Genomic DNA, 11,153 nt, shown 5'->3' on the forward strand with positions numbered 1-11,153 from the left:
GGGTAGGGAGAGCGAGGAGGGACGCGCTGTATGGACTGCCCTGCCGTGAAGGGGAAACCCGGAGCGGGCTGGGAAGTTTTCCCAGAAAGAGAGTTTGTTTTAGCGCCTGGATTCAGAGGACTCATGGATTTCTTCCTTTCTTTCTTTTTTTTTCAGCTGTGAGACGGTGAGGTTCCAGATGCTCCGTGTAAAACAATGCCCCACAGGGGAAAGTCAGGGCGGGAAGTGTGCGGTCCAGCTCCAGGCCACCCTAAAAAGGGCCATAAACAGCAGCTGCTTCTATTGTGCGTGCCAAGTGCCGCCTGTTAGCCCGGGCTCCCCCTCCTTGTTCCTTTCTCTTCCACCAGATGTGACCAACAGGAGTTTGTCAGTTCCTAGGTGGACCCCAGATGGCGGGAACCAGGGAGAGGAAGCCGAGGGGCCCGTGGGAGGGGGGCCTGGGCCCAGGCAGGGAGGCGCGCTGCCCTTTCTCAGGGGCCGGTCTTCCCGGTCGGCACACCTGATCTGCTGTGGGCTGCCCAGCTCTTGAGATTCGGCAGCCGAGGCGGAGGGGGAAGGGGTGCTGGAGACGTCTGATCTTCAGGCTCCAGTGTGGGCGTGTGGGGGGCTCAGGACACACCTGAGGAGGAGAGCTGGCCGCAGAGTGCTCAGAGGAGCACGGTGAGGGACCCCCCAGGTGGGGAAGGTAGGAAGAGGATAAACAAAAGAAGTCCACGCTGCAGGGACCACACAGACCTTGGGTGATGACACAGGAGGGTGTGGGCAGGAAAAGACAGAAATGTCACTCAGCCACACCTGGCAAAGGGCTCCATCGGTTCCCGTTGGTAGGGAACAGACATTGTGTGTGTGTGTGTGTGTGTGTGTGTGTGTGTGTGTGTATGTGTGTACTGTTTAAGAAACTATGGATTCAGGTGTTTTTTTTTAAAATTTTTGTTGTTAATCCTCACCTATGAGGTTCCAAATGCTCCATGTAAAACAATGCCCCCCACAGGGGAAAGTCAGGGAGGGAAGTGTTTTCCATTGATTTTTAGAGAGAGTAGAAGGGAGGGGGAGAGACAAAAAGAGAAAATCACCAATATGAGAGAGATTTGTTGCCTCTTGCATGCGCCTCTACTGGGGATGGAGCCTGCAACCAAGGTATGTGCCTTTGGAATCAAACTTGGGACCCTTCAGTCCCCAGGATGATGCTCTGTCCACTGAGCCAAACCGGCTAGGGCAGGTTCAGGTATTCTTAATCAGTGCCTTCTTATTTCTCTTCCCCTCTTTCTTTTCCCAAGTTAGAGAACCTTTTGAGAGCTGTCTGAGATAAGTCAGACCCTAAGTAGTGCAGCCAAGAGTCAGAGCGCAGGATGGAGAGATGGGTAAGCAGGAGTAAACAGCTTATTCTTGTTCCTTTGGTAAATGCATGTGGCCCAGGTCAATGAACTCGTGAGCAGCAGCCTCTGTCTTTTTTTGTCCTCTCCCTTCCATGGGGTTGATGAGAATCATTGTAAGACTTACCTTCTGAGGGCTTCAACTTTGCTCTCACATCTATTTCTGTCATTGTCTTTGACAGGTATTTCCAAATTACACAGCAGAGAATTGTCATCTATAGCTGAAGGTAGAAGTGAGATGGGGCTAGCCATTCTGGAGAGCAATTCAAAAATACTTAGCCAGATTATATATTGTTATATTCCAAGACACGCAATCCCAATATATGCCAGAGAAACTCTTGCATATGTCCATACGGAAACAAACATGTAAGGACGTTCTTCGTGGTATTATTTTGGGTCCCAGGGAGTTGGAGGCAACATAGGTGTCTGTCATTTGGGGAATGAATAGATGAAGGTGGTGGGAGCTTATGGTGGCATACCATGCAGCAAGTGAAGCTATACATGAACACAGTTCTTTAGAAACAGTGTTGAATGAAAAAGCAACAAATAGACCATGAGCTACAACATGATACCATTTTAAAATTAAAAAAACCCCACCACATACATGTGCAAACAACACTCTTATTTTTAATACTAGAGGCCCGGTGCATGAAATTTGTGTACTGGGGGGCAGGTGTGTCCCTCAGCCCAGCCTGCACCCTCTCCAATTTGGGACTCCTTGGGGGATGTCCAACTGCTGGTTTAGGCTCGATCCCTGTGGTCCGACATTCCGACATCCCTCTCACAATCTGGGACTGCTGGTTCCCAACCGCTCGCCTGCCTGCCTGCCTGATTGCCCCTAACTGCTTCTGCCTGCCAGCCTGATCACCCCTGAACCACTCCCCTGCCAGCCTGATTGACGCCTAACTGCTCCCCAGCTGGCCCAATTGCCCCCAACTGCCCTCCCCTGCTGGCCTGGTCACCCCTAACTGCCCTCCCTTCCCTGCAGGCCTGGTCGCCCCCAACTGCCCTCCCCTGCTGGCCATCTTGTGGCGGCTATCTTCTGACCACATGGGGGTGGCCATCTTGTGCGAGGGCGTGATGGTGTAATATATGTACACTTGCAAAGGCAAATTCTTACCACCTTATATGGATATCTATTGGGCGGGGGGTGGGCAGAGGAAGGAGACAGGTCATGGGAAATAAAGGGAAAATTTCAAATAAAGAAGGGAGAGGTTTTGTACTGACCAATCCTAACATTGTGCCACGGACTGATTGGACAATGAACTTAGCTCTGTACCTGACTTCCTACAAATAAAATTCCTCTCTCATTGTTCTACCTACCTATAAAATACCAGAGTTTCTGTGATAAGAGGCACCATAGAAATGCATGAATGAACCTATAATATAACCATCAACACTCAATCATCAACTACTCTTTAAACCTACACTTTGGTTTAATCCTCTGCTAGGCATGTTGGGGCCATGGGGAAGCATATGGTATTGTCCTTGTTGTATGCAGCTTGGAAATTGTGTGAAATAATACTAGTAATATGCAATTCAAAACTGTTTATAATGAAGGCCCGAACTGTGTGAGACATACCACATGAGTTGTGTGCGATAGAAAAAATTAAAGAGCTAGTTGGTGAGACAGGAGTAAAATCAGGAAAAATGTAACAGAAAAGCAGTTCTGCCCTGGTCCATGAAGGATGGAGCCGAATGGGGTCACAGACCCCACAGAAAGGGGCAGGTTTCAGGTGTGGAGATAATGGGGTGCAGGGCACACTTACTGGTCATCTGTGTGGCATTCACTTCCTGAGAACGTGCCCCCCTCCCTTAGCTCTGCATCCCCTTGGGATCCTCCGAAGGCCATTTTGCACAACCTCTGCAAAGCCCGTCCTGGGCAGTTGAGGGTAGGATGTGGGATTTGGCCAGGAGGATGCATCTGCCTCCACCGCGTGGATTCCCTTCTCTTTATTTTCCCTCTTATACTTGGGGCTGCCTCTCAGCTTTACCTCCTTCAATAGGACAATGTAAAGGAGTCACAATTTAAAGTGACAGTCTTTTATTGGCAATATTTCATGGAAAATTCTCACTCCACATACTGGTGGACAGACTGCCCAATGATCATTTTTTTTCAAAATCTTTTTAAAGAGTCCAACCAATGCTGCAAGGTTTAAGAAAAATGGGAGTCTCAAGCTCCTCCCCCTCCATTTCTCCTTACTCGGACACCATCACTTGGAGCTTTGTTGACAAATCCCTTTTGTGTTTATCTTTATGCTTCCATTTAATATAATTACATTGCTACGTTTTAATCTCTCAGTTTTAGGCATTTAGGATTTAGCTTTCTTTCCTCTTCCTCCCTTGACACAATAAACATTTCCCACCCCATCTTCCCAATTATAATCATACTAGAGGCCCAGTGCATGATTGAATCATGCACGTGTAGGGTCCCCTACACACTTTCCCTTTTGATCACGGGGAGCTGGGTGCCTGTCCGCTGGTGCACCAGGCGCCGGAGGCTTCTGAAAGGCCTGGTGCCTGAGTGTACAGGCACCCAGCTCCCACGCTTTCCTTTCGATCGCTGGTGCACCAGGCCTTTCAGAAGCCTCCGGCGTGGCGGAGACTTCTGAAAGGCCTGCTGCCTGAGTGGACAGGCACCCAGCTCCCATGCTTTTGCTTTTGATCACGGGGAGCTGGGTCCCTGTCCACTGGTGCACCAGGCCTTTCAGAAGCCTCCGGCGCCACGGAGGCTTCTGAAAGGCCTGCTGCCTGAGCGGACAGGCACTCAGCTCCCCCCGCTTTTGATGGTCCGCGCAGCGGGACGTCAGCTTGCTGCCCCAGAGGCCCCTTCTGTGCCGCAGCACAGCCATGGCGCAGACGCTGAGCTCGTGCCGCTGCTGGCGACGCAGCTCAGCGTCCCGCCAGCCCAATCAGCTACCCCGGCCACCCCGAGTCCCGCCCCCCCACGCCTCCTGGCCAATCATGGGCATAGCAAAGGTACGGTCAATTTGCATATTTGTCTATTATTAGGTAGGATTACAATTTTGTTTAAACTAATATTCAGAGTATGTAATTTGAGGTTGAGCCATGAAGTAGCAATGATTATTTTTCATTTTACAAATAACTTTTGATCTCCCTGACTCTTAGTTGTCAAACGGAATAGCCACCAGACACATGTGGCTACTGAGTACTTAAAATGTGACTAGTGTGACTAAGGAATTAATGTTGAATATTATTTAATTACTAGAGGCCTGTTGCACGATAGTCGTGCAAGAATAGGCCTTCCTTCCCCTGGCTTCGCTCCTGGCCGCCAGGGAGCTTGCAAGTCCTTGCTCCCAGTGGAGCACCGCTCCCGTAGCTCCCTCCGCCGCCCTCCCTTCCCCTCATAGCAGGTGTCCCACCCCTCCTGGCTGCTCTTCGCCTGCATATGCAAATTAACCCACCACCTTTGTTGGGTTAATTTGCATACTCACTCCTGATTGGCTGTGGGTGTAGCAGAGGTACGGTCAATTTACATGTTTGTCTATTATTAGGTAAGACTGGAGGCCCAGTGCACGAAATTCATGCACTGGAGGGGTGGGTAGTCCCTCAGCCAGCCTGCGCCCTCTCGCAGTTCGGGAACCCTCAGGGGATATCTACCTGCTGGGGGAGTGGGCTTAAGCTGGCAGGCAGACATCCCTCTCATGGTCCTGGACCCCTCGCTCCTTACTGCCCGCTTGCTTGCTGCTCCTTACTGCTCGGCTCACTGCTCCTTAGCGCTGCTGTGGTGGTGGGAGAGGATCCCGCCACTGCTGCTGTGCTCGTCAGCTGAGAGCCTGCCCCCTGGTGGTCAGTGTGCATCATAGAGACCGGTCATTCCACGGTTCGGTCAATTTGCATATTACCCTTATATTATATAGGATAATTCTTTCACTTTTAAACTTAAAAATTGATGGCTTTTGGAAAAAACTTAAGTCTGTTTGGAACACCTTTGATATGTGAATAACCTTTTCAACTGCAAATTAATAAAAACTAAATACAGGTAAAATCAAGTATTTCTGATAAATTTTAGTGTGCAAATTGAGATGGGCTATAAATGCAAATATACACTGCATCTCAAAGATTTAATATGAAAAAGAATATAAATATCTCAATAAGTATACACTAACTTTATGTTGAAATAATATTTTGGATATATTGGCTTAAATTAAAATATATTATTGATATTAATTTCAACTCTTTGTTTTTAAAGTGTTATAATAAATTTAAAGTCCTCCTCTCCCTCTCTTTTTCCCTCTCCTTCTCTCTCTTTGCAGAATCATTTTTGTCTCAACAATGTTGTGAGGTTTCATAACCATGTAACTTGGTGTGGGTCATGCCCTTCAATTCTGGGAAATTCCCTAAAATTGCTTTATTGGTGACTTCCTTCTCTGTTCTTTCTCGTTGAGACGCTATTATTTGGATGAAACAGATCATTGTTGGCCTGGACTGGTCCTCTAATTTTCTTTCCCTTTCTCTTTTATTTTCCATCTCTGTCTTTTTCTCTCATTTCTAAAGTTTCCTCAACTTACCTTCCAGCCCTTCTGCTGAGTTATTCACTAATACTATCATCTAGTTAATTTTCTAACGTTCTTTTTTTGTTCTTTGACTACTTTAACAGCATCCTGTTCTTGTTTCATGGGCACAGTGTCTTTCCTATATCTCCTTCTCCAAGGATAAGGATTGTTTTGCTTTTTAGTTTCCTTTTCCCTCATAATCTCCTCTGTGTCCCCTTTTGTCCAGTGTTTGGTCTCTGTCTTTCATGTTAAAGGCTTCCCCAGCCATGCTGGCTTGTTTGCACATGTTTAGGGTGGAGGCTGTGTGCCTGTGTGTGTGTGAGGGGGTGAGATGTCTTACTAAAGGGAGCTTCTCTGTAGGGTGGCTGCAGGGAGCTCCCAAGTGAGTTGCTTAAGATCGTTCCCCTAGAGCCAGGCCGAACTCCCAGAGGAGAACCTGCGTGTCTCCTGCCTGTAGGGTGTTATCCTGGCTGCCAGCACTCTGGGAGCTGAGTTGGGGAAGAGGGCTTGAGATTGCAGCATTCAGCAAGTATGCATTCACCAAACCCACCTGTTTCTGTGAGGCTCCCAGGCTGCTGCTGGCTGCCTCTGCCTGCTATCTGTTTCTGTTTAACAGACTCCCCCAAACGTTGTGGCTCACACTAAAGATGACTTAAAAAAAATTCTAGTGACTTCCCACCCATGGCAATATTTACCGGTTATTTGCTCTTGATAGCAATGGACTTGTAATATTGGTGAAAATCCAAATTGAAGCTTGCCTTAAACTCATTCCCTGCTGTTTGGAATAAGTTTACTTCATAGATAAACATTTGTTCTGAGGATTCCAATAGGTTTTCTTTTCTTGCATACCAAACCTTTTCATATGTTCTGTGATTTTAATTTTCTTCCCATTTGCTTGTTCCTTCAGAGGAGACCTGTGTGGGCCCAGTTTGGAAACTTGAGATGGTTTTGTCAGCGAGTGTGTTGGTTCCTGTTGCCTTAGTCCCCAAGGGGACATTTTAAGTTTTTATTTATTGGGTAGTTTTATTTTCCTTGCCTGCCAGGGGAAGTTGGTAGCAAATTACTGCGAAGGCATTTTTGTCTCAGGAATTCACTGCTTTTTCAAATAGTTCCTTTGAAGGCTCTTGTGGTGGAGGTGCTGACGGGGCTTCCCCAAATCTCTCCAGGGGGGCCGGCCTGTGCGTCAGGCGCTGGTGTGGTTGCCAGACTGCTCTCGTTTGCTCCCCACCAACTCTCCCGCTGTCCCATTCTCTCCCAGTGTGAGTTTGAGAATTGCCAGGTCTCGGGGGGTTATGTCACCCACGTACTTCCCACGTGGTGTTTCCTTGTCAGTGCTGAACCGTTCTTGTTAGGACCTGGACCCATCTGTTTTCACCTGCGCCGAAGCGTGTCTACTCCTCCAAGTTTCTAGCCCACTGACACCATTCTCCCTTAGTTCACGTGGATGCCCTAGGCTTTTCTTCCTGCTCAATATATGTCTGAGATCCTCTTAGTGGGATTTGGGAAGGGAGGGGCATTAAACACGTCAGCTCAAATTGTCACCTGCAAGTCTCCTTGGTCACTTTGCCCTCCGTTTTCATCAAGCAGTTTAATAAGATGTGCTCCACAGGTTAGGTTAATCTTGAGTGAATATTTCATGTTCTCTGGCTAATAAACGGTGCAAACATGATCTATAGCAGTGGTCTTCAATCCTGGTGGCACACTAGGATCACCTGGGGGGGTCAGACAAAATGCTGATGTCCTGGCCGTCCCCCCAGAAGTTGCGATTGGATAGGCTGGGTGGGGGTGGGGCCAGCCTTCAGCTTTTTTAGAAGCGCCCTGGGCAGTTTTGGTGCTCAGAGTGCTGCGAACCGTGGATCTCAGAGCAGTGGGTGCCTGTGAGTGCCTTTGACATGGGGAAACAGTAAGAAAAGGAAGCAGCAGGAATACAAAGGGAGATGCTGTAGGGTTGAGGAAAAAGCATGGGATTCAGTGCCTGTGTCTGATTCCCAGCTTCACAATTGAATGTCTGCATAAACTGATATTACCTCTTTGGGACCCCGTCTCACTCTGTAGAATAGCAATAATGATGTTATCTGCCTTGTAGCATTGATGCAAGACAAAATTGCATGTCTGTGGAAGCAAGTGCTTATTTTTTTTTTTTTAAAGGAAAGAGAAATGTAGTGTTAGAAAAGGGAGGGAAAGAACATGAAATAAAATAAAAATTCCTAAGATTGACAACAGCAGTATCCCTTTAGTTGGCTGCCTGACCTTGGCATGAATCTAAATTGATGATTATTTTTTTTAATGGTGAGACCTGCAGGGGACATTCCAGGAAGGAAGTCTAACAAGGCCAAGATGTGGGTCCCAGACCTTTGGATGCATCCTTAGCTTTAGCAGCACTCACAATTCCAGGGATGAGCTCACAGATTCTATCCTCATTAAATTGTTATCCATGTTTCCTGCTCATTCTCCCAAAAGACCAGCTGCAGTGTAAACTCAAGATTGATGGGCAGGTGGAAAAGCCCTGAAGAAGTCTTACAATCTTTCTAATAAAGTTTGTGCAAAGGCCTCATATCTAACCAGAGGCAAAGGAGTCTCTATCATGAGATACCCATTAACCTATCTACTTGGCTTTCTAAGGTTGATGCCGTAAATCACATATTCATAGTTAATTAATATGTGCTCAGTACTATAAGATTTTGTGGGGGAAAAAACAACCAACCACAACCATAGATCATTCTTCTTCTTTCCCTCCCCCTCTGTAATGAGTTGAATTATGTACTCCCCAAAATATATGTCTAAATCCTAACCCTTGTCTCTGACATCAACCAAACTGGGTGTCAATCAGTTCTTATACTAATTAACCAAAGTGCAGACCACACAGGTTAAAGGCTCAGTCCCACAAGCCTGCCCCCACTTCGGATGACAGTTGCAAAACTCAAGCCAACCATACTTCTGACTGATCATGTACAAATTGAGGGTCTTCATGATCCACTCTTCAGACTTGTTAATTAGCTAGAATGTTTCATAGATCTCAGAAAAATAGTATACTTGTGTTTATTGGTTTACAGAAATGGGCAAAAAATATCAACAAAGAGATATGAAGGAACCAAAGAGAAATTTTGGATGTGAAAAGTACAATAACTGAAATTAAAAACTCTCTAGAGGGCTTAACCAGCAGATTTGAGCAGGCAAAAGAAAGCATCAATAAACTTGAAGATAAGACACATGAAACTGTTCAACTGAGGAGCAGAAAAAAAAAAGAATGAAGGAAAATGAACATAGCATGAAAGATGTGTAAGAAATCATTAAATATACTAATGTACACAATATAGGCATCCTAGGAGAAAATAGAAAGGGGAAGAAAAACATTAAATAAACAATGACTAACATCTCTCCAGATATGAAGAACTACATGAATATACATGTCCAAGAACCTCAATGAACAATAAACAATAAAATCAAAGAGATCTACACCAAGAGACTTGGAAGTCAGATTGTTGAAACCCAAATACAAAGAATTTTGAAAGCAGCAAATGAGAAGTGACTTGTTACATTCAAGGGATCTTCAATAAGATTAACAACCAATTTCTCCTCTAGAAACATGGAGGCCAGAAGGCATTGGGATGACATAACATCCTGAATTAAGAAAACCAACTACCAATCGAGAATTTTATATCACTTCCTTGCCCTGGTGAGGTATGGGAATCAGAAGGGCTGGGCCCACAGCTCTGCCTTTGGCGTGTCTAATGACGGGAGGGCAGGGGTAGTAGCTTGCAAATGGACCTGGTAGTCCGCCAGCAAGCAGCCATGAAGGTGCCCTGGGGGATCATCAACATGAAGATGGGCTGGTACACCTCTTCCCAGCAGCCTGAGGAGGTGGAGGTGGAAGAGTTGAGCCTGTTGCTAAGCAACAAACTCCACAGACAGAGATCCCCAGGTGTTTCCTTTGGTTTCTCGGTGTTTAATTTGGTAAAAGCCATCATGGGAGTGGCATCCTTGGCTTAGCTTATGTATGGCTCATACCGATATCCTTGGATTTAGTTTCTTGTTGCTGGTAATTGCTCTCCTGGCTTCATTCTTAGTTTATCTCCTGCTTAGTATGTGTACTCAGACAACTGGGACATCTTATGAAGATCTTGGACTCTTTGCATTTGGATCAGGTGGTGGTGGCAGGCACCATAATAATTCAGAATATTGGACCTATGTCACTTTATCTTTTAATTATTCAAACAGAGCTTCCTACTGCTATTTCAGAATTTTTGTCTGAAGACTATAGTGGATCTTGGTATCTTGATGGATAAGCGCAACTAATAAGCATTTGTGTTTGCATTGTGTTCCTTCTTGCACTTCTTTCTAACATAGCCTTTCTTGGGTGCATAAGTAGTTTATCATTTTTCTTTATGGTGTTCTTTTCTCTTGTGATAATAATTTTAGAAATGGTCCATCCCTTATCCTCTGACATTAAATTGTATAGAGCAATACTTCCAGATTTCAAATGCTGCAGAAGTAAAGCAAAGTTCTCTCATTTCTCCAAAGAGAGTGCTTATGCCATACCACCCATGGCCTTTTCATTTCTCTGCCATACTTCAAGATTGCCCATATACTGTGGACTTCAAAGCCCTTCAAAGAAAAGAATGTAGAATGTAACTAATATAGCAAAATCGCTTTACTTTTTCTCATGTATTTTATATCTACACTCTTTGGGTATGTTTTTTTATTACAAAGTGGCATCTGATATAAGATTATAATAAATACTTGCCACATGATGTTGTCATGAGTTGAAGTTATGCATACTGTTTGCTGTACTTTTGACAGTCCCTTTAATCCACTTCCCTTCAAGAAAAGCTTTAATGATGATGTTTTTCTCCAGTTTTCCATTCTCATGAATTCACCATTTTTTTTTTTATTACTCTAGCACTCAGTACTATCATTGTTTTACTTGCAATATTTGTTCCGGACATTAGGAATGTGTTTGGTGTAGTTGGTTCCAGTACATCAACATGTTTGATTTTTTTTTTTTATATTCGCAGGACTATTTTATCTTAAAATTAGCAGAGAAATTTTTCTCTCATGGAAAAAGCTTGGGGCTTCTGTTTTTCTTATCTTTGAATTTGGTTGGGAATTTTAGTTTCGCACTTATCATTTTTAATTGGATTAATAAACAAAAGATATATTTTTTCCATTTATTAAGAAGAATAATCTCCATATGCAAAAAGAAATAAGTATGGAAAGCACCTTAGAGGAATCCTCTTTATATGGGTTAACATTTTTGCAAACA

The 11,153-nt window shown here is 45.0% G+C and overlaps 1 pseudogene across 1 annotated transcript; it reads left to right on the plus strand.

Moving 5' to 3' along the window:
• The first annotated feature begins 9,682 nt into the window (after positions 1-9,682).
• LOC307114116 (solute carrier family 38 member 6-like) lies at positions 9,683-10,921 on the plus strand (annotated as a pseudogene). Its single transcript has one exon. The product of its transcript is annotated as a solute carrier family 38 member 6-like (transcript).
• The last annotated feature ends 232 nt before the right edge of the window (positions 10,922-11,153 follow it).

Source organism: Cnephaeus nilssonii (genome assembly GCF_951640355.1).
Source record: "Cnephaeus nilssonii genome assembly, chromosome: 18".
Classification (NCBI taxonomy): Eukaryota; Metazoa; Chordata; class Mammalia; order Chiroptera; family Vespertilionidae; genus Cnephaeus; species Cnephaeus nilssonii.